The sequence below is a fragment of the Schistocerca nitens genome, chromosome 6 (genome assembly GCF_023898315.1).
Source record: "Schistocerca nitens isolate TAMUIC-IGC-003100 chromosome 6, iqSchNite1.1, whole genome shotgun sequence".
Classification (NCBI taxonomy): domain Eukaryota; kingdom Metazoa; phylum Arthropoda; class Insecta; order Orthoptera; family Acrididae; genus Schistocerca; species Schistocerca nitens.
Window position 1 is genome coordinate 510,606,376 of NC_064619.1, and position 23,318 is coordinate 510,629,693.

Genomic DNA, 23,318 nt, shown 5'->3' on the forward strand with positions numbered 1-23,318 from the left:
CATCTAACTAAATTATTTAACAGTTACATTGCAGACCCATACACATTCCCTGATACACTTACACATGGAATAACTTATCTGAAACCTAAAGATCAAGCAGACACAGCAAACCCAGCTAAATATCGCCCCATAACATGCCTACCAACAATATACAAAATATTAACTTCAGTCATTACACAGAAATTAATGACACATACAACACAGAACAAAATTATAAATGAAGAACAAAAAGGCTGCTGCAAAGGAGCACGAGGATGTAAAGAGCAACTGATAATACATGCAGAGGTGACATATCAAGCTAAAACTAAACAAAGGTCACTACACTATGCATACATTGATTACCAAAAAGCTTTTGATAGTGTACCCCCACTCATGGTTACTACAAATATTGGAAATATACAAAGTAGATCCTAAATTGATACAGTTCCTAAACATAGTAATGAAAAATTGGAAAACCACACTTAATATCCAAACAAATTCAAATAATATCACATCACAGTCAATACAGATTAAGCGTGGAATATACCAAGGAGACTCATTGAGTCCTTTCTGGTTCTGCGTTGCCCTGAACCCACTATCCAACATGCTAAATAATACAAATTATGGATACAATATTACTGGAACATACCCACACAAAATCACACATTTGCTATACATGGATGATCTAAAACTACTGGCAGCAACAAATCAACAACTCAACCAATTACTAAAGATAACAGAAGTATTCAGCAATGATATAAATATGGCTTTTGGAACAGACAAATGTAAGAAAAGTAGCATAGTCAAGGAAAAACACACTAAACAAGAAGATTACATATTGGATAACCACAGCGACTGCATAGAAGCGATGGAAAAAACAGATGCCAATAAATATCTAGGATTCAGACAAAAAATAGGAATAGATAATACAAATATTAAAGAAGAACTAAAAGAAAAATATAGACAAAGACTAACAAAAATACTGAAAACAGAATTGCCGGCCGCGGTGGTCTCGCGGTTCTAGGCGCGCATTCCGGAACCGTGAGGCTGCTACGGTCGCAGGTTCGAATCCTGCCTCGGGCATGGATGTCTGTGATGTCCTTAGGTTAGTTAGGTTTAAGTAGTTCTAAGTTCTAGGGGACTAATGACCTGAGAAGTTGAGTCCCATAGTGCTCAGAGCCTTTTGAACCATTTGAAAACAGAATTGACAGCAAGAAACAAGACAAAAGCTATAAATACTTACGCTATACCAATATTGACCTACTCATTTGGAGTAGTGAAATGGAGTAACATAGACCTAGAATCGCTCAATACACTTACACGATCACAATGCCACAAATATAGAATACATCACATACATTCAGCAACAGAAAGATTCACATTAAGCAGAAAGGAAGGAGGAAGGGGATTTATCGACATAAAAAACCTACATTATGGACAAGTAGACAATTTAAGAAAATTCTTTATAGAACGAGCAGAAACTAGCAAAATACACAAAGCAATCACTCATATAAATACATCGGCTACACCATTGCAATTTCATAACCACTTCTACAACCCTTTAGATCACATAACATCAACAGACACGAAGAAAATAAAGTGGAAAAAGAAAACACTACATGGCAAGCACCCGTATCATTTAACACAGCCACACATCGATCAAGACGCATCCAACACATGGCTAAGAAAAGGCAATATATACAGTGAGACGGAAGGATTCATGATTGCAATACAGGATCAAACAATAAACACCAGATATTACAGCAAGCATATTATCAAAGATCCCAATACCACAACAGATAAATGCAGACTTTGCAAACAACAAATAGAAACAGTAGATCACATCACAAGCGGATGTACAATACTAGCAAATACAGAATACCCCAGAAGACATGACAATGTAGCAAAAATAATACATCAACAGCTTGCCTTACAACATAAACTTATAAAACAACACGTTCCCACATACAAGTATGCACCACAAAGTGTACTGGAGAATGATGAATTCAAATTATACTGGAACAGAACCATTATAACAGATAAAACACCACCACATAACAAACCTGACATCATACTCACAAATAAAAAGAAGAAATTAACACAACTAATCGAAATATCCATACCCAATACAACAAATATACAGAAGAAAACAGGAGAAAAAATTGAAAATTACATCCAACTGGCTGAGGAAGTCAAGGACATGTGGCATCAGGATAATGTTGACATTATACCGATTGTACTATCAACTACAGGAGTCATACCACACAATATCCACCAGTACATCAATGCAATACAGCTACATCCAAACTTATATATACAACTACAGAAATCAGTAATTATTGATACATGTTCAATTACCCGAAAGTTCCTAAATGCAATATAACACATACCATACAGTTAAAAGGAAGTGACGCCTGATCAAGGTCCGCGTCACTTTCCATTTTTAACCAGACTTAACGTCTGATAAAGTAAAGAATAATAATAATAATAATAAAACTGAGTGGAGTTCTCATCGATTGAATTTGAAATATATGTCACAATCGCCCAGAATCAACGACGAAAAAACGAAGAAACAGATAGACAGAAGACGTAAAACAATGGTTAGCGTCGCTCACTTCGGTGCGGAATGACCCGGGATCGATTCCCGGTATATACTCAGATTTTTTTCTGGGATAGGGAGGTCAGGAACAGGGTTACTCTGCCTCGTGATACCAAATGAGGAGTTGCTTGTGCAAAGAAGCAGCGGGACAATCAGGATTCCGCTATTCTCACAAGCCTTACGATCATAGACTGCTACCATAGTGCCTCGTTGCAGCAGTCGACCAGTCGGAACAGGCCAAAGAGCTAACCCGTGTGTGGTGTTTACGTTAATTCTTTCTTATAAAGAGATCTTCTTGTACTTTTTCTGTCATGTCACCACTGTTTTTGATATTAAAAATGGTTCAAATGGCTCTGAGCACTATGGGACTTAACTTCTGAGGTCATCAGTTCCCTAGAACTTAGAACAACTTAAACCTAACTAACCTAAGGACATCACACACATCCATGCCCGAGGCAGGATTGGAACCTGCGACCGTAGCGATCGCGCGGTTCCAGTCTGTAGCATCCAGAACCGTTCGGCCTTGTGTTCACTACTAGTTTCGATGGTTACAGCAGCATTATCAAGTGGATTTCGTTGTGTTTTACTCGTAACTTCATTTGTGACATAGTTGAGTGATGTCTGACAGCTAGCGATGTAACGCAAAGCGCACGTCGCTGTTTGCTGAAACTACATGCCATGCGCATGCCAGAAATAATTTTTTTTTTTTTAGAGAGAGTGTAAAGGAAACTGTTTACAACATAGCACAGTGCTGTATAAAAGACGAGACGAACAATTTGATGTAGGACATGTCCGATAGAGTAGACACCATGCATTCAAACAATTTATTCTCCTACATGAGCAGTGGATCCACCTTCTTCAATGCGGATGCACAAGTACGTCCGACCTCCTGCGGGGATCTGAGTGTGGTGAGCACTGAGGAAATGGGCAGGGACTGTGGATAGGTGGCGGTCAGGGGTGGAATGTGGGTCGGCCGTGAGGCGTGCCGACATAGCGCAGTTTCGATAATGCTGTGTCCCGGATGGCGCGTTGGTTAACGCACTTGCCTAGTTAGCAGGAGATCCCGGGTTCGAATCCCAGTCCGGTACACATTTTCACTCTTCGTCGCTGATTGAGCGTAGTGTGTCGATGCAGGTTCCCATTTCCTTCCCCCCCCCCCCCCTTCCACATTCAATTTACGCATTATTAATTAAATTTTCTCATAAGGACATTGAAAGAACCAAAAACTTTTGTAAACGTTATGCAAAAACTAATTATATTTACAGTTAATTCTAAAATTAATCCTTACAATCACAGTACTTTCGTAGTGAGGAGGCCAGACAAACAAAAAAATTTAATTGTTAATTTTATGCTGTGAAAATTCACGATATTTTGAGATAAAATTTATGCAAACGTCAGTTTTAGTGTAGGAGCAAGAACAAGGGATTTTTAATATTCAAGGGCGATTTTAAAGAGGAAAGAAAGGTCGTGCGCAGCGTATGCACTGTAACTTAGGTGACTTTTCCAGGCCAGCTTCAGGCTGTTTTTGGCTTGATAGAAAAGTGACTTATAAATTTGTGCATGTCCATCTTCATACAAGATGGCTGATGGGCTTTGACAGTTCAGTATAAAATGTAAAATCAAAAACACCTTTACCTGTCTATATTTTGTATGTACACTAATTTATGTATGCAACCAGTTTTGACATTTTTCTATGCCATCTTTCTTCAGGTCCCTTTGTGGAAACAATAATGATAACAGTTTGAACTACATAGTAAAGGGTCAGAGTAAAATTTACCACATCAAACACAAGGGCTAGTCAGAAAGTAGGGAACTTTTTGGCATTAAAAAAACTAAGTACAAGAAATACATTTTATTATATACATCTGAAAGAGCGACTGACATACTACTTTTCCACATAGTCAGCAGACACATTGAGGCACTTGTCATAGCGGTGGACAAGCTTTGAAAAAGACCTTCATCGTAAAATTCTGCCGTCCGACACTTCAGCCAGTAAGTCACGCCCGCCTGGAGTTCCGCGTCGTCGCCAAAGCGCTGCGTTGCAAGCCAGTTCTTCATCTTGGGAAACACGTGGAAATCGCTTTATGCAAGATCGGGGCTGTAGGGCGGATGAGGGAAAATTTCCCCATTTGAATTGTATAGAGTGTAGCCATGTATGGAAGTGAAACGTGGACGATAAATAGTTTAGACAAGAAGAGAATAGAAGCTTTCGAAATGTAGTGCTACAGAAGAATGCTGAAGATCAGATGGGTAGATCACGTAACTAATGAGGACGAATTGAATACGACTGGGGAGAAGAGAAGTTTGTGGCACAACTTGACTAGAAGAAGAGATCAGTTGGTAGGACATGTTCTGAGGCATCAAGGGATCACCAATTTAGTATTGGAGGGCAGCGTGGAGGGTAAAAATCGTAGAGGGAGACCAAGAGATGAATACATTAAGCAGATTCAGAAGGATGTAGGTTGCAGTAGGTACTGGGAGATGAAGAAGCTTGGACAGGATAGAGTAGCATGGAGAGCTGCATCAAACCAGTCTCAGGACTGAAGACCACAACAACAACAACAACAACAACAACAACGCAACGAGTTATTTAGTGCCGTTTGCCGTGTGAGGTCGAGCACTGTCGTGCAAAAACAAAATTCTGGACGTAAGCTTTCCTCGGCGTTTTTTTTTTTTTATTTTTTTTTAACTGCTCATCCAAGGCTGTGCAAAGTTTCACAGTACTGGGCAGAATTTATGGTTGCTCCACGTTCGAGAAAATCAATAAGATGCACACCTTGCCTATCCCAAAACACTGTCGCCATCAACTTCCTTGCTGACAAGGTTTCCAAACATTTTCTTGTTTTTTTGGGGGGAACCTTATGTGCTCCCACTCCATGGACTGTAATTTTGTCTCAACATTTACGTGTTTCAACCAAGTCTCGTCACCGGTTACGATTCATCCAGTAATGAATCACCATGTTTGTGGTAGGTCTCCAGAAATGTCAACATTGCCCCCATTCGCTGTTCTTTATGGTGTTCTGCAGCATTTTCGGCACCCATCGTGCACAAAATTTGTGGTAGCCTAGCTTTTGAGAGACAATTTCAAACAACAAAGTCTGTGAAACTTGTGGAAAAGAAAGCCAAACCTCCGTTACTGTGAAGCGACGGTTTTCACGAATCTTTTCATCAACTTTAGCGACAAGGTCGTCAGTCACAATGCTCTGGCGTCCACTCTTCTCTTCATCATGAACGTTGGTTCGGCCATTTTTAAACCGAATGCACCATTTCCGGACGGAACATGTACTCATCACGTTGTTTTCGTACACTTCACACAGTTCACGATGAATTTCTATAGGTCTTAGGTTTTTTGCCAACAAAAACCGTATCACAGACCGCACCTCACAACTGGCGGGATTTTCGATTGCAGCGCACATTTCAAATTCGAATATCGAAAAAACGAGACGCGCAGAGTCGTTCCCTCTGTCACGGATGGATATCGCCTGAGCTGCTGAGCACGCACATACCAAAATATACGCGATCGGCGCGCGCCTAGCGGCGACAGACGGAAACGTTCCCCTCTTTCTGAATAGCCCTCTATATAGAATTGTAACATGTAGCAAACATTTAACGAAAACCAGACTGTACAAGGTACGACATCAAAGTAAATGGTAAACTAAAAAATAAAACAAGAGAACAGTTGCACAATGTATGAATGCAAAGTAGGAAACAAAATATACATGTGCCACATAAAAGTGAAGTGAATGTACTACCGTAATCGCAGGTCAGAATTACATGTCGTGGTTTTTGTTAAATGTTTACCACTTTTATATTTGATGTCTTAAATTTTACACTGCCCTATTATTATGTAGTTCACACTGTCATTGTTGTAGTTCTCTTCACATAAGTGCAACAAGATGGCGTAGTGAAACGTCGAAACTGGTCGCATAAATAAATTATAAACAAAATATAGATGGCTGAAGGGGTTTTGAATTTTACATATAAATTGGTCTGTCTCGACTTAACCTACACCATTGTGGTGCGTTGTAAACAGTTATCGTTTAAACCCTGTGAACACAATGAAAGCCCTCTGTAAACACCTGATTGCTGAAACACATAGTGGACGTAAGTAATGTGAGACTGACGATTAATATTTTTGTTATTCCGCTGCACTTGGTAAACAGGATAATAATTGGTGCGTTGGTTTGAGTACAGCACGTTCAACAGGTTATTAGTTACCTGTACTAATTTTTTATTGGCCAAATGAGTTTAATATATTGCCTGTCTTTTCGCTATGTTACTACAGTTACTATCATCTTGAAATAAAGCTCATCTCAATTACAGGGTCTATTCTTTTTCAACCTCCGATTGGTAGCGAAATTAAAACCATAGTGAAAATCCGGTAAAGCTTTCCAAGACATGTTGTACACTGTCACTAGTATGGCTGTCTATCCCATCACTTTTTCACTTCTGGATGAACAACGAGCACTTAAATAGCGTCTCCCGCCACGAGTAAGGTGCCTGCTGAGGGGTTCCGCCCGATTTCATGCAGCCCACATAACGTAAACGTCATGCGTTTCTTTCTTCAGTTCTCGGCCGCATACTGCAGGTACAACAAAGTCGCACGCCCCGTGTTTTCGATTTATGTTTAATCTCGCACCATACTGCCCGGACTTGGCTCCCTCTGATTTTTATCTTTCGATCACATATGTGACAGCATTTTGGCACGGACAACACGCTGCAGACCGTGTAGGAAACTGTTGGAAGTCACAGTTGGCGGTCTTCTGCGACGAGGGTGTTGGAAAGTTGCTACGACAAATGTCTAACTGGGAGCGGCGTCTATGTAAAGAAGTAGCTGGAAGGTGGAGCTAAATGTTGTAAATAAAACATTTTTCGATTTTCACTGAGGTTTCCATTTCGCGACCGATAGGATGCTCAAAAAAAAATCTCTCTTAACAATCAAATAATGAAATGAACGTGTTCCAATATTGGTTATTGCAGTGTTGTCTTCACAACGATTATACCCATTTCGTTCAGATTTTGATCATTAATATTATAGACTGTTTTAAAAATATTAGATAATAATATTGTCTTGAAAGGAGGATATAAGATGAACACCAACAAAAGCAAAACGAGGATAATGGAATGTAGTAGAATTAAATCGAGTGATGCTGAGGGAATTAGATTAGGAAATGAGACACTTAAAGTAGTAAAGGAGTTTTGCTATTTGGGGAGCAAAATAATTGGTGATGGTCGAAGTAGAGAGGACATAAAATGTAGACTGGCAATGGCAAGGAAAGCGTTTCTGAAGAAGGGAAATTTTTTTAACTTCGAGTATAGATTTAAATGTGAGGATGTCGTTTCTGAAAGTATTTGTGTGGAGTGTAACGTTATATGGAAGTAGGGTTACCATACGTCGCGGATTTCGCGGACAGTCCGCGATTTTATGCTCGAAGACGGGTGTTCAGCACGAAGAGGAAAATGTCCCCGAAAAAAGTGGCTAGTAAGAGAAAAAAATTTTTACGCAAGTTTTGCCAGTGGCCACCGATGAAGTGTTTCGTAACTCCTGCAAACTTGACGAAAGCCATTGAAACCTGTGCTGATATTCCGTGTTACTTTAGAATCGCTCGGCTATTTTCAGAACAGACTGTGGAAGCAGTGCAATAATCGATTCTTTGCGATTGTTTCAGTTTTCCGCTGTTGGTTTACAACGTCTCTGTTGTCGGTATCGGATATTCTTTGGTCGTGTAAAGTTAACATTCAGCTGGGCGAAGTGTACTTCTGGTGTTGTTATTGCACAGAATTTGAAATTTAAAATGTCGAAATCGTAGCAGCATGATTGTGTACATGTTACTAGTTTGTGTTTAGTGCTTTAATTAAAATGTTATTTGATGTCAATTGCAATTAATTTTCTTCATCATTGACCACTCCTTTATAGACACCATTAATACTTGGATTAATTTTCCTTGTTAATTACAACTTCTTTGCTGACAGAATTGCTGTTTGAATTATGGTAATTATGAAGATTTGGCTGACGTGCAGAAAGGTGAAAGGACATTGTGATTCCAGGTTTCAACTATATCTTCATAATTACCCCTGTAAAAAATGATGAAGATTCAACTGAAATGCAAACCAATGGTCACTTGCACAACATATCAGTCCGTGTTTCAACCACATCTTTATAATCACCGAATTTTGTCCTTGAATTTCGTCCTTGGATTATGGCAACCCTATATGGAAGTGAAACATGGACGATAAATACTTTAGACAAGAAGAGAATAGAAGCTTTCGAAATGTGGTGCTACAGAAGAATGCTGAAGATTAGATGGGTAGACCACATAACTAATGAGGAGATACTGAATAGAATTGGGGAGGAGTTTGTGGCACAACTTGACTAGAAGAAGAGATCGGTTACTAGGACATGTTCTGAGGCATCAAGGGATCACCAATTTAGTATTGGACGGGCAGCGTGGAGGATAAAAATCGTAGAGGGAGACAAAGAGATGAATACACTAAGCAGATTCAGAAGGATGTAGGTTGCAGTAGGTACTGGGAGATGAAGAAGCTTGCACACGATCGAGTAGCATGGAGAGCTGCATCAAACCAGTCTCTGGACTGAAAACAACAACAACAACAACAACAACAACAACAAATAATAATCTGTATTCATGGGTGTGTCTGCACTTAGATCATTCCACGCTTTCATAGAAATGAAAGTGTTTAAAACTGTAATGCAGGTAAGTGTGGCCGATAGACAGTTGGTGCAAAAAATGGAGAAGAGCCAAAGCAGGTCAAAGAACAATACGGCAGCAGATGAGGAGGAAGACAAAGATATGTGGACAGGTGGCAAGACTGAACTCTCCGTGAATGATCAGAACCACATGGAGACACCATATCTGTTACAGTGCCATGTGCAGAATAAACTAGCTCTGCTTGCGCTCAAAAACTCACCTTTGCAGGGATGCTAGTTGTCAGTCTGACTGCTGGCGCTCGGTACGTAACTCTGGCGGACGCTAACTGGCCGAGTGGTCGACGAACTGCGCCCACCGCCTTGTCTTATCAGTGTTGTCGCGCACGTTGAACCGGCGGGATAAGAGCGAGCGGACCGCTAAGCACGGACTGCGTGCGCTGCCGGTAGCTGCCGACAAGGCGTGCTGCGCGCATGCGTGGGGCGACACGTCCTCCAGCGCCCTTGAAGCGCTCAGCTGACGCTGATGAGTTTGTTTTGTGCTGCTCGCGCGGGCAGCCCCGTCATCTCCGCGCGGTGTGCTGTGCGCTCCGCTCCCCCCGGCACTGTCTGAGATCGGATCAGCTGCCAGCCGAGCTCTCGAGTGAAAGTGCAGTAAAACAGTCGGCCTGGCACGCGGCGCCAGCTGCATGCTGTTACGTCAGCGGGGGCTATCGCTCAGAGTCATCAGCTGCTTCCGGCAGGCCCCTCACCGCGTCTCAAATGCCTCTGGTACGGGAAACGGCCTCGGATTCTCGGACTCTACCTTTTTAAATAGCTCCAGGTTACTCCCAGAAAGAAAAAGGAAGAAATGTTGGCTTTAATGTCCTGTCGACATCCATGTCATTATACATGCTGCACAAGCTCAGACTACGTCAAGGATGGGGAAGAAAATCGCCATTTGCCTGGAGCGATTTAGGGAAATCACGGAAAACCTACGGACGCGTGTTCGAACCGTCGTCCTATACCAAGAAAGCCGATAACAGTGTGGAACGTTATCAATAATCTGCCACTTATTTACACTACTGGCCATTAAAATTGCTACACCACGAAGATGACGTGCAACAGACGCGAAATCTAACCGACAGGAAGAAGATGGTGTGATATGCAAATAATTAGCTTTTCAGAGCATTCACACAAGGTTGGCGCCGGTGGCGACACCTACAACGTGCTGACATGACGAAAGTTTCCAACCGATTTCTCATACACAAACAGCAGTTGACTGGCGTTGCCTGGTGAAAAGTCGTTGTGATGCCTCGTGTAAGGAGGAGAAATGCGTACCATCACGTTTCCGACTTTGATAAAGCTCGGAATGTAGCCTATCGCGATTGCGGTTTATCGTATCGCGACACTGCTGCTCGCTTTGGTCGAGATCCAATGACTGTTAGCAGAATATGGACGCGGTGGGTTCAGGAGGGTAATACGGAACGCCATATCACTAGCAGTGGAGATGACAAGCATCATATATGCATGGCTGTAACGGATCGTGCAGCCACGTCTCGATCCATGAGTCAACAGATGGGGACGTTTGCAAGACAACCATCTGCACGAACAGTTCGACGACGTTTGCAGCAGCATGGACCATCAGCTCGGAGGCCATGGGTGCAGCTACCCTTGACGCTGCATCAGACAGGAGCGCCTGCGATGGTGTACTCAACACCGAACCTGGGTGCACGAATGGCAAAACGTCATTTTTTCGGATGAATCCAGGTTCTGTTTACAGCATCATGATGGTCGCATCCGTGTTTGGCGACATCGCGGTGAGCGCACATTGGAAGCGTGTATTCGTCATCGCCATACTGCCGTATCACCCGGCGTGATGGTATGGGGTGCCATTGGTTACACGTCTCGGTCACCTCTTGTTCGCATTGACGGCACTTCGAACAGTGGACGTTACATTTCAGATGTGTTACGACCCGTGGCTCTACCCTTCATTCGATCCCTACGAAACCCTACATTTCAGCAGGATAATGCACGACCGCATGTTGCAGGTCCTGTACGGGCCTTTCTGGATACAGAAAATATTCGACTGCTGCCCTGGCCAACACATTCTCCAGATCTCTCCCCAATTGAAAACGTCTGGTCAATAGTGGCCGAGCAACTGGCTCGTCACAATACGCCAGTCACTACTCTTGATGAACTGTGGTGTCTTGTTGAAGCTGCATGGGCAGCTGTACCTGTACACGCCATCCAAGCTCTGTTTGACTCAATGCCCAGGCGTATCAAGGCCGTTATTACGGCCAGAGGTGGCTTTTCTGGGTACTGATTTCTCAGGATATATGCACCCAAATTGCGTGAAAATGTAATCACATGTCAGTTCTAGTATAATATATTTGTCCAATGAATACCCGTTTATTATCTGCATTTCTTCTTGATGTAGCAATTTTAATGGCCAGTAGTGTACTTAGTTCGTCTTTAGTATCTCGAATGGTGTTAACTAACCGTCAGCCACCGGTTTCATTTCAATTTCAATTCTCACGCTTGTAGATGCTGTGGTTGCTTGGTGGGATGTAAATGAGATGAACTGTTGCTTTTTCCATATCGGCAGGTAGAACAGTTTCACCTGCTAATCTTCTGTTCGCTGGGCCATGGAGACCACCCATTGCAGGGAATTCTATTGCCTAGATAAATGGTGTAAATAATGATGGGAAGAGGGAGAAGCTACAGACCCATAACAAGCAATGAACTGAAATTTAAGCAAATGTTTACCTAATATTGTCAGCAGGAGAGCTACCTCTGAATCTGAATAATAGGTTCTTATTACAAAAATTTATTTGCCCAGATGGCACCATGCGAGGAGCGTTCGATAATTAATGCAATATATTTCTTTCGCTCAATTTTGGCTGGACAAATGCGGAATTTATTATGGGACATCGTGAAATATTCCTGCTTCAGCCCTTACAGCTTCATGAAGTTCCGATAGGTGACGGAGCTATACGTAGTCTTCAAAATGGCGTCTGTAACGGTGGTGCGTCCCAATCAGAGAACTGTCATTTAGTTTCTTTCTACGGAAAATCAGAGCATCGAAAATGTTCGTAGGCGCTTGCAAACGAACGTCTCCTTCTCCATGACAACGTAAAGTCTCACAGAAGTCAACGCACCCGAGAGCAGCTCACGAAAATTCATTTGACTGTTCTTCCTCATCCGCCCTACAACGCAGATCTCGTATCTTTCGACTTCCGCCTGTTTGCCACATTGAAGGATGCGGGAAACAGTACTTGGATGACAGGGTGGTTATTGATGCGGCAAGATCTTGGCTCCGGCGTCGACCAGTAGAGTTGTACCAAGCGGATATACAGGCCTCCCCAGTAAAGTGGCGTAACGCCGTCGCATTGAAAGGAGATTATGTTGAAGAAAAGGGTCTTGTAGTCACAAGAGTGTGGAGTAACATAATGCATTAGAATCCTGAATAAAACCAACTTGCTTTCAGGAAAAGAAAAAAAAAGTGTTGCATTACTTACTGAATGCCCTTCGTATTGTGCATGTAACAACTAGTTTCGGCAAGTTAAAGAAGCCATCTTCATATCATAAATATACTATTGTGCCAACATATGCAGTCCAGTGCCACTTAGCCATGGACCAAGCTTCTTCTTCAACGACTTGTTCCAAAACATGTTCATGACTAAACGAAAGTGCACAATATAGATTGGCACCTGGTATATGTGTAGATGATTTGATAATGGCGATTTTACTTACTGAAATTAGTTGCAAATATATATATTTTGCTATCTGGGGGCATAAACTTCTCCAGTAAGAGGATTACATTATTTAAAGCAAATATATTCTTGATAAAAACACACAAATGCGAGGCAGTCTTGTAGCAAAAAATGGGATTTAGTCAACCCAAAATTCTGGGCTATATTGCGAGCCTTTGGCTTGCTGTAGGACAATCTAAATTTACACCAGAAATATAAAGAATCAAACGAGAAACAATTGTTACTCGTTCACTCCCTAGAAAAATAAGGTAACTGGGACGAGAGAGAGAGAGAGAGAGATAACTGGGGCAGGAGAGAGAGAGAGAGAGAGATAACTGGGGCAGGAGAGAGAGAGAGAGAGAGAGAGAGAGATTACTGGGGCAAGAGAGAGAGAGAGAGAGAGAGAGAGATTACTGGGGCAAGAGAGAGAGAGAGAGAGAGAGAGAGAGAGAGAGAGAGAGAGATTACTGGGGCAAGAGAGAGAGAGAGAGAGAGAGAGAGAGAGATTACTGGGGCAAGAGAGATTACTGGGGCAAGAGAGATTACTGGGGCAAGAGAGATTACTGGGGCAAGAGAGATTACTGGGGCAAGAGAGATTACTGGGGCAAGAGAGATTACTGGGGCAAGAGAGATTACTGGGGCAAGAGAGATTACTGGGGCAAGAGAGATTACTGGGGCAAGAGAGTGAGAGATTACTGGGGCAAGAGAGATTACTGGGGCAAGAGAGTGAGAGATTACTGGGGCAAAAGAGCGAGAGATTACTGGGGCAAAAGAGTGAGAGATTACTGGGGCAAGAGAGTGAGAGATTACTGGGGCAAGAGAGAGGTTACAGTGGCAAGAGAGAGATAAGTGGGGAAAAGAGAGATAACTGGGGAAAAAGAGAGATTAATCTTGGAAATTGAGAATCTCGAACGAAGACAGTTAGCTGGCAGCGCAACAAGGCCTACCGCTCTAAAATGAATGTAACGGTAATGCTGGTTGCTCACGATGCAAATCGTACATTTGCATCTCAGTCACGGGTGAAGTTGCCACGGGCATTTTACAGTGAGACCTCCGATAACACTGACTGAATGTATCCATGATTGCCTCCAGTTGATGGGAGCCAACACGTTCGACAAAATGCTGGTACTACTACTGGTCGCGAAGTTAAACCGAGTAAGAACTGTAAATACATGGGGCTAAGAGAATGTCTTTCGGTAGTTTTGTAACATTAGGCGCAGCGTAGCAGTGTGCCTCCTTCAATAGGAGAAGCTCCCTGAAGCCGAACTGACAGAGTGGCAAAGTAAACGGTAAATAATTTTATCGGCCAACGGGCTGCTCAGCCTCTTGGCGCCCAGGTTGATGACCCTGAGGTGGCACCTATTCTCCGAACGCGGGGAGGGGGCAGGGTAGTGTCCTTCAGCATCAACGTAGTTACAGGTTGAATTTAAAAGTCAGGCCACGAACGTCTGTCGATTTTCGCCATCTTGTGCATTTTCTGAATTAATTAATATTCACTCATGAAAACTGCTCTGCCCCCGCCATCTGATACTCCTCTACGGAGGCGAACCATCGATGGTTTTTGTTGACCAGGGGACATTGATCTTAAAAGATAAAGCGACTGATTAATTTCATCGATTTTTTAATTAACTGATTCTTAAACTGGTGATTAGCATCCATGAACTCGTGATTACCTAATCAATACGAATCTGTGATTGGAAGTATAATTATAATTTAATTCAGCTATCTTTACTTGTAATGGCGACTGCCAACGTGCTTTATTCGTCGCAGAAAAGTCTCTGAGGTTACACTGTTTTGCGCACTGTTGTGGTAAGTATGGGCCTACCTGCACACGCTGTTGGTCCAATATCTCCGGACATCGACCAAATTTAATGATCCCATCCCCAAAGAGAATGTTGGAGACACCACCCCTCGTACACCAAATGTCACTAGAATTTCAAATGGGCATTATCGTCTGCATTGGCATTTGCCAATGCTACAACTTTAGTTAGAGACTTCAGATCACGAAATTATGCTCAGCAGCCCTAGTAGTAGTTTTCTGATGCTCCCTCTCGGATAAAGGAGGAGGAATGCGTGTTAACATCACACGTTCGTCTTGCTGACGACATTGTACCGTTCGCATCCATTTCAAGTAGCTTAACAACGAATAGAAGAACCGAACAGAGTAAACAGTTTTTGATGTTGCTGAGCAACAGTCATACAATATTTTTTTTAAATAAAAAAAGCAATAGAGTGAGTTCAACAGTAGGCCTAATAATTAATTCAAATTCAAATGGCTCCAAGCGCTATGAGACTTAACATCTGAGGTCATCAGTCCCCTAGACTTAGAACTACTTAAACCTAACTAACTTAAGGACATCACACTCAGCCATGCCCGAGGCAGGATTCGAACCTGCGACCGTAGCAGCATCGTGGTTCCGGACTGAAGCGCCTAGAACCGCTCGGCCACAGCGGCCAGTAATTAATTATAAAAAGAGTGCAATAATACATAAGAAACAGCAAAGGAAATACTCACAAGAATAAATAGAAAGGTCTGGAGTACTTTTGGTGAACGAAATCCACTTTTCAGTACCAAGCTCTCAGATGCCTCAAACGGAAATTTTATAACCAGTGTCTGTTGCCAGTTTTTGTCATACGGCAGTAAGACATGGACTATCAACGCGAAAACTTTAGAAACTAACAGTTCTTCAGCTACTACTGGAAAGTACGCCCATTGTAGACGAAGTGCTTGAAATATAAACCGGTTATTGTTTGAATAAATATTTTTCCGACTAGTGTGACTCATCCTTATGGTTCCAATGGAACATCTGAGTTCATTGTGACATTGGCGAAGACTAATGACTCTTGTCACAGGAATACTCTTCCTCCGGGAGCTTTAAATGCCGTCACAACATACGCGGGTAAAAAACGCTGCCAAACATTTAAAGAATCCATTCACGTCCATCTGTGCAGCATCACGTATCGTGACCCATAATTATTAAAACCTTCTACCACCCTTACATAGATAACATGATAGAACTGTTTGAACCAATATAAGCAACTTTGCGCATACGTTCCTGTGATCAATGATTCCTGAAGAGCATCATGACTTAACAGCCTAGTGTTCCTCCTCGACTGATCATCCTGTCACTGACGTGGTTACTGGAACTGGAACGTTAAGTTGCCACGACAGTGATATATATCGTTGGTTCATACTATATTTATTTAATTTAGGCAGTCTCTTTCAATCTATTAGGCTTACCAGCGGGATGACAGAATCCATGCTTCCCTTACGTTCTCATTTGACAATAATGTCGTTAACAAATAATCGCATAAGCGTGTGCAAGTTTCTATGAGATATCTTACCGAATGCCCGAACTTTGGGACTACATCCTAATGCTCAGTTGAAACTATATTTCACCTATTGACTCATTTTGTTGCGTTTTTAGGACGACGACATATTGCGCCGGCACTTGTATAACGTGACGGGAAACAGAGGTTGTCCATTGTAATGTCCCACGACTTAGCCACGCAGCGTAACTAATGTACTTCTCACAAACTGCAGGAGTTTCTGAAGCAACTTTTTTCAACAGACCACTGGGAACCACTGCCCATTTGCACACCAGTAGTGTACTGAGAAATGAAACTACTTTCTGGAACTAATTGCTAAGATTACGGCATAAATCCGTGAAATGTCACTGCTAACTACTCGGCGACTTAATGAAATCGCTCCTGAGGAAATCTTCATTTCTCGGATTTGTGTTCACTTGCGAGACCGGCTTTAGCTCATGGAGGCAGTATCATCATCATATTTTAGTGTTACCTGCGAGTTACATTATAAGTGATTACAATGATAGTGCCTTCAGCAAAAAGAATCCTGCTTGTTGTATATTAGACAGAAGGTCGTCTACATACATGAGGAACACCAGTGGACCTAAGATTGCGGCTTGTGGATTCCTCCTTCACTGCTTACATTGGATGGATTAGTACAACCTTCCGTATTCTTTTTCTTATACGACGTTAGCCATTTGTTGGCTACACTATCAGTTCCATAAAAACCTCACTGTAGCTCTGAGGACACTGTGATTCACGTAGTCAAATGCCTTAGATAGATCACCGAAAACACCTGCCGGTGTGTCGCTTGGTGAGTGAACATGTAAATGGCATTCTCTGTTGAGCAACTGTTATAAAATCCAAACCGTGATTTTATAAGAATATTATTGTTGCTTAGCCAATATAGCATTCTTGAGTACATCTGTCCTACCGCCTTCCTTAAAGACGGGCAAAGAATTCGTGTTTACGCTAACGTATACCTACTAAAAATTGCACACGCAAACATCGCTGTTTCAAGACAACGGCTGGAAGGGAATAACCATCGAGAATACCAGTAAAATGTTGCCAGGATTGGTTAAAATTCTGGTTCCACCGCTTATTTTTTGATAGTATTTAAAAACTATCTATATCAGGCTAAAAGCACACCTGAAACTGGTATTATAAAACTTATTATAATTTTTGCCATTGAGTGTTAGAAGGCTATTTGTTTTGAGAATGAATCTTTACACTGCAGCGAAAATGTGTGCCGAACCGGAATCTAACCCGCAACATTGTCATTAGCCAGTAATTTTCTTACCCGATTCAGTGAAATTTGGAAAGTATGTGAGAGGTACTGATACAATCAATGATGCGAAGGCACACCGTATGTCATGTGTGGATCGTTCAGTCGTAAGAACACTACTCATGCAATACGGGGGTCCGATTTCGAGTTCTGGTCTAGTAGACAGTTTTAAATTGTCGGGAAATTTTGTTTATTTCGATTTCGACTGTTTTTCGATACAGATACCTAGCACACAATGGATATGAATATCAATATTCCTGCGATTTCAGCTAAAGGCCGCGAGTACTAAGCTCTGGAAATGCTGGAGCTGCAGATACTGCATTAGCCTCTACGGAAATAATAAGCTAATAACCTGTGGGTTTTCCCCGAGAAGCTGTTAGCTACCACTTTGGAGAATCCGCATTCTGGTCAAGAGGATTAGGGAATTCCTAAGTAAGTTTCAGGGACTGAACTGTTGGTCGTGCTTTATACGGGGTCTCGTGATGTGAACTCGACATCTGCAGGTGACACTAACAGGCTAAAGGGAGAAAATTTTATTTAGCATACGAGCAGTGGAAATATAAGTTCTCATTGAACGATAAAAGCTATTGATCTACACTGCACGTCAATGAAACATAACTTGCGTGACTTCTGACTGTTGAGAGAGGAAGTAAAACTTACTTCATCAGACACTTTATGACATAAAATTTAGGTGGCTGTACTTGGCTATCAAACCCAACATCATCGTGGTAATGATGAGTAAAACAGGACAAGATAAAGTCACATATCATCAACGCACTGAAAATCAAGAGCAATGAATAACGTAGCCAAAGAAGTGTTTAAGCACAGATCGGATTAGTTGCTTTCTAAGACATCAGATGGAAGGGTAAAGGAGAAATGCAGAAGGAAAATTTTACATTTTATTACCCTGGGAGATACGATAGACAAGGAGAGATCACGGTGCTCGGTTCATTGTAAAATACTCCTTTTGTAAACTTCTAGGTTCTAACAGAAGTATCTGATGAGGATCTGGCGTATAGCTATTACCAGCAATATGAAGGGGTACACGCCCGTGATTCGAGAATAGTCCAGGGAGATTATAACGCAAAGCTTGGAAAACAAGAACCTATTCATGCTCTCTTTCGTAACGAAAGCGTACTTGGGGAAACAATTACTAATGGGCTGGCAGTTACCTAGTTCGCAGCTGCCAACGATTTTAAAGCAGTAAGCACGTTTCCCCAGAAAATATATTCACAAAAGGGATCTGGAAGATGCCAGGAACTAATACAGGCCAGCTGACCACATATTGGTATCTAAAAGATGTTCAAGCAACATGAAAATGTACGCACATTTCGGTATGCAAACTCATACTCGGACCAGTACCTTGTAGCTGCAAAAAATGAAACAGTGGAGGGACCCGAATTAATGATTCTTGGGGAGCAAGGACCAATTATGAGTTGGTTAGTTTCATTCAAGGAGCTGATCGTGTAAGAATGATTACAAGTAAAAGAATACTCTGCTGGAACACGTCGTAAGAATAGAGGCCACAAGACCTACAAAAGGTGGTCTTCCAATTGAAACTGATAGAACGAAGATTAAAAGGAAGATCGCGTAAACAATGGTGGGAAGACGTGGAAGGAATCATGGGATGGACAAGGAAAGTAAATGAAACGGTAGAATGGAAGGAATTGTTAAGGAGGCGAAGACGCACGCAGGGTTGTAAGGCCACAAGAAGAAGAACAAACAAAATTTTTGGGATTGAGACTGGTACATATTTCAAGTGAAGACAGGTTGGAGATGCCATATTTCTCAGTCCAGTGGAGCTGGTTTCCAGACAACGCTCACTTACTTAGCACTTCGACTGAATGGAGATTAGTGGGCGAGACAGCAAGTCCATACTGAGCCTTAATAAAGGTCTCTAAAATAGAGGACTCGTATAACGGTTTTAAGATTTCATTTTCAGTGATACACTTAGTCAACGAATGCCATAAGCTCATATGGCTTGCGAATTGCTTCAGCATGTTGAAGTGCAATATGGATTTTAACAGCTGGCGCAAATCGTGGAAGATACATTAGCTAAATCCTCCAACAGTCATCCAGAACTTGTGTGTTGTTGCACGCAATAGACTTGGATGCAGATGAATCCTTAACTTTTAGCCGAGATTCGATTACATTCGCGCGAGGTTACTAGAGTTATCAAATATTTCGTTGAAATTCTTCGTGCAAATAGTGAATGACCTTCCGCGCTCGTTCCACATTCTGGTTAAGTGGTTTGATTTCCTGGTTGTTCTTGGTCCGCGTTGTCAGAGGAGTTGCGTAAAAAATTATGCAACGAATATCGATTGTCGATTGTGAGAAGTGGAAACAAAATGAGAAGTACATCAGGCCGCGTAGCATAGGTATTAACCTTCTGCAACTATTTTTCGGTACAGCAAATAAAACTCTACAACAGATAATTCATATTTATTTTGTAATATTCTCTTCGTAAAATATTAAAAACATAGCACTTTATGGCGTATCAACAATTCTGTGATGTTAGGACACAACCGGACAAATATCTTTTTCTAATCTATATTTACAGAGTTTCTCGTAACAGATTCCAGGTGTATGGATACTACAATCAGTTTGCAACGCTTGTTGTAGCCTTAGTTTCAAACAGAAGATAAGCACTGAAGCAAGCAGATAGCGAAACGTTTAACTAAAAGTGTGTGTTAAATTTTGTCGCAAGGTGATAACATGCTGTATACGGTATTACAGTACACATTTCAACGGAATAGGGGTCAGAAGAGAGTAAAATTATTCATGATACTGCTAAACGTTGATACGGTACTAACACTTTTGATTTTCAAAATATACACAGATACACAAATAGTCTGTACTTGTAACACAAGATATTTTCTTGTAGAATTCTAAGGTGATGCTCGTGAAGAATATAGATTTTCTGTTAACAGCCACACCGATTTTGGCGTTAACTGCTTCGTATCCATGGAATGTCTTTCTTCCGAGTAAGTGAGGAATGAATATTTGGGTTAATTAATCGAAGGATGACTAAAGAATAAGGCCACCACTTGATTAGCTCTGTCTCTGAAGCGAAGAATCAGAATAATTTCCAACCAAAAGCAAAGGAGTTCCACAAAGTAAAAACTCGTGACTGATGGTGGCATTGTTCCTGCGCGCTCGTATTAGTGAGTCTGGAAAGACAGTTGCACTTGTTTCCAGAGATACATACGTACTGGGGATGATGTTAACAGTAAGAGGACTTAAATTGTAATCCTAACATTATTTATACGTCATCGTACTCACCCGGTGTACACAGTCTCTGTGTTGAAGGAAGACTGCTAAGATCTGGAAAAGAACTGTTTAAGGTGGGACGAAGAAATGCAATATTCCGGTACTGTAGCACACGAAATAAATGAAGTTTCGTGAGGTGGTAGGGTGTTTCATGAAAAGCATATCAGGAGACTAAATACTGAAAACAAGAGAACTTAATTTTTCAGACGATATTTCTTGGGAACTACGGCTGTTACGTATTTCAAAACAATTTTAATGGAAAACAGCAACCAGACACATTTCGGTTCTAATTAGTTATATTTGAAAGCCAAAACCATCAGTTTCAAATCTGAATTTTTTCATTAAAATCTCAGGTTGCGTATTTTTACAGGAAAGCGTCTTATTTTTGTTTACCATCTGTCAATAGTAATGACCGACTTCAAGTAACCAAGTAAATGGTTTTCATTTTTACCATGTTTCCGGAACAAAATCACTTCTTCGCAGAATGCACAACATGGTTCAATTACCATACTGAAAATGTGACTACAGAAATAAATTACACAGCATGTTGTATTATAACAAAATTTTTATTAATTTTGTGATATATGATAAAAGAATTGAAAAAACTGCTGCTGATAGCATAACCTCTCTGTAAGTTGAACAATGATAACAAAACCAGCGGCTGTATTTGAATCTAACATCGTTTATTTTTTGTAACACAGGCTACCAGTTTCGACAACACATGGTGTCGTCTTTATGCCCCGAACGTAACCTGCCACTAACAACCGTTGTCATGTGCAATGAACAGAGTCGTACGCAGCGTGCCAAAATTAACTGGATTCCGTGCCTTCTGTGGCAATAATAAGCCAAGCATGGTTGTCTGTGGTGTAGTATTCAAATACAGCCTCTGGTTTTGTTATCATTGTTGGCCGGCCGGGGTGGCCGAGCGGTTCTAGGCGCTACAGTCTGGAACCGCGCGACCGCTACGGTCGCAGGTTCGAATCCTGCCTCGGGCATGGATGTGTGTGATGTCCTTAGGTTAGTTAGGTTTAAGTAGTTCTAAGTTCTAGGGGGCTGATGACCTCAGAAGTTAAGTCCCATAGTGCTCAGAGCCATTTGAACCATTTGTTATCATTGTTCAAGTATTACGTATGCAGCTGCAGGCCCACGTTACCAGAGTCCCTCTGTAACTAGTTTGGGGAAAAAGTCTTTTACATCAGTATAGGTCCACAGGCTACAAGTATACTAGCTGATCAACGGTGTCTGGATGCCTATTAGTGGACATTAATGCGGGGTGCGTCCCAATCAGCGGAGCCACCGGCATTGCCACCTGCGCCGCCCCCGCCAGTCAGCCCCCACGCTATTCGTTCGTTTCTTTCGTCAGTCGACTCGACTGAATCGAGTTATCGAGTAGTTATACTTTCCTATGTAACACGCGCGTACACGTCATCGTATTTTATATGTTTCTGTCTGGCTCATAGATAGCTAACACATACCTACGAGAAAAGTCGCGGCCATTTTAGTGATCTCGATACGCTATTGTGCCTGGCATTTGTTCGAGAAAAGTCCCGAATGTTTCACTGTTCTTTTGAACAGAGAACCTTCCAAACGTAGCGTTATAGCGTGGAGATGAGTGTTCCTCGTCTTACAGGCAGATAAAGACACAGGGAAAACTGCAATCAGAAGGGTGATGTTACGACATATTGGAAAAACTGTTTTTATTCCAACACTGGACCATGTTACGAGTGACATGAGAGAACGTTTTGCTGAGGAACATATTTACCATTTAAAATTCAATATACACTCCTGGAAATTGAAATAAGAACACCGTGAATTCATTGTCCCAGGAAGGGGAAACTTTATTGACACATTCCTGGGGTCAGATACATCACATGATCACACTGACAGAACCACAGGCACATAGACACAGACAACAGAGCATGCACAATGTCGGCACTAGTACAGTGTATATCCACCTTTCGCAGCAATGCAGGCTGCTATTCTCTCATGGAGACGATCGTAGAGATGCTGGATGTAGTCCTGTGGAACGGCTTGCCATGCCATTTCCACCTGGCGCCTCAGTTGGACCAGCGTTCGTGCTGGACGTGCAGACCGCGTGAGACGACGCTTCATCCAGTCCCAAACATGCTCAATGGGGGACAGATCCGGAGATCTTGCTGGCCAGGGTAGTTGACTTACACCTTATAGAGCACGTTGGGTGGCATGGGATACATGCGGACGTGCATTGTCCTGTCGGAACAGCAAGTTCCCTTGCCGGTCTAAGAATGGTAGAACGATGGGTTCGATGACGGTTTGGATGTACCGTGCACTATTCAGTGTCCCCTCGACGATCACCAGTGGTGTACGGCCAGTGTAGGAGATCGCTCCCCACACCATGATGCCGGGTGTTGGCCCTGTGTGCCTCGGTCGTATGCAGTCCTGATTGTGGCGCTCACCTGCACGGCGCCAAACACGCATACGACCATCATTGGCACC

General features: G+C 42.1%; 1 protein-coding gene across 4 annotated transcripts in view; it reads right to left on the reverse strand.

The window, feature by feature from the left end:
• Nucleotides 1-23,318, reverse strand: part of LOC126263158 (aldehyde dehydrogenase, dimeric NADP-preferring-like) — a 298,799-nt gene that overhangs the window by 110,050 nt on the left and 165,431 nt on the right. Inside the window, exon 1 of one of the 4 annotated variants that reach the window (XM_049960198.1) lies at nucleotides 9,509-9,668. The exons of the other annotated variants lie outside the window; for them this stretch is intronic. The gene's annotated coding sequence lies outside the window, so the exon portion shown is untranslated. Of the gene's footprint in view, nucleotides 1-9,508; nucleotides 9,669-23,318 lie in introns of those variants that run through there. 4 annotated transcript variants of the gene reach the window in all.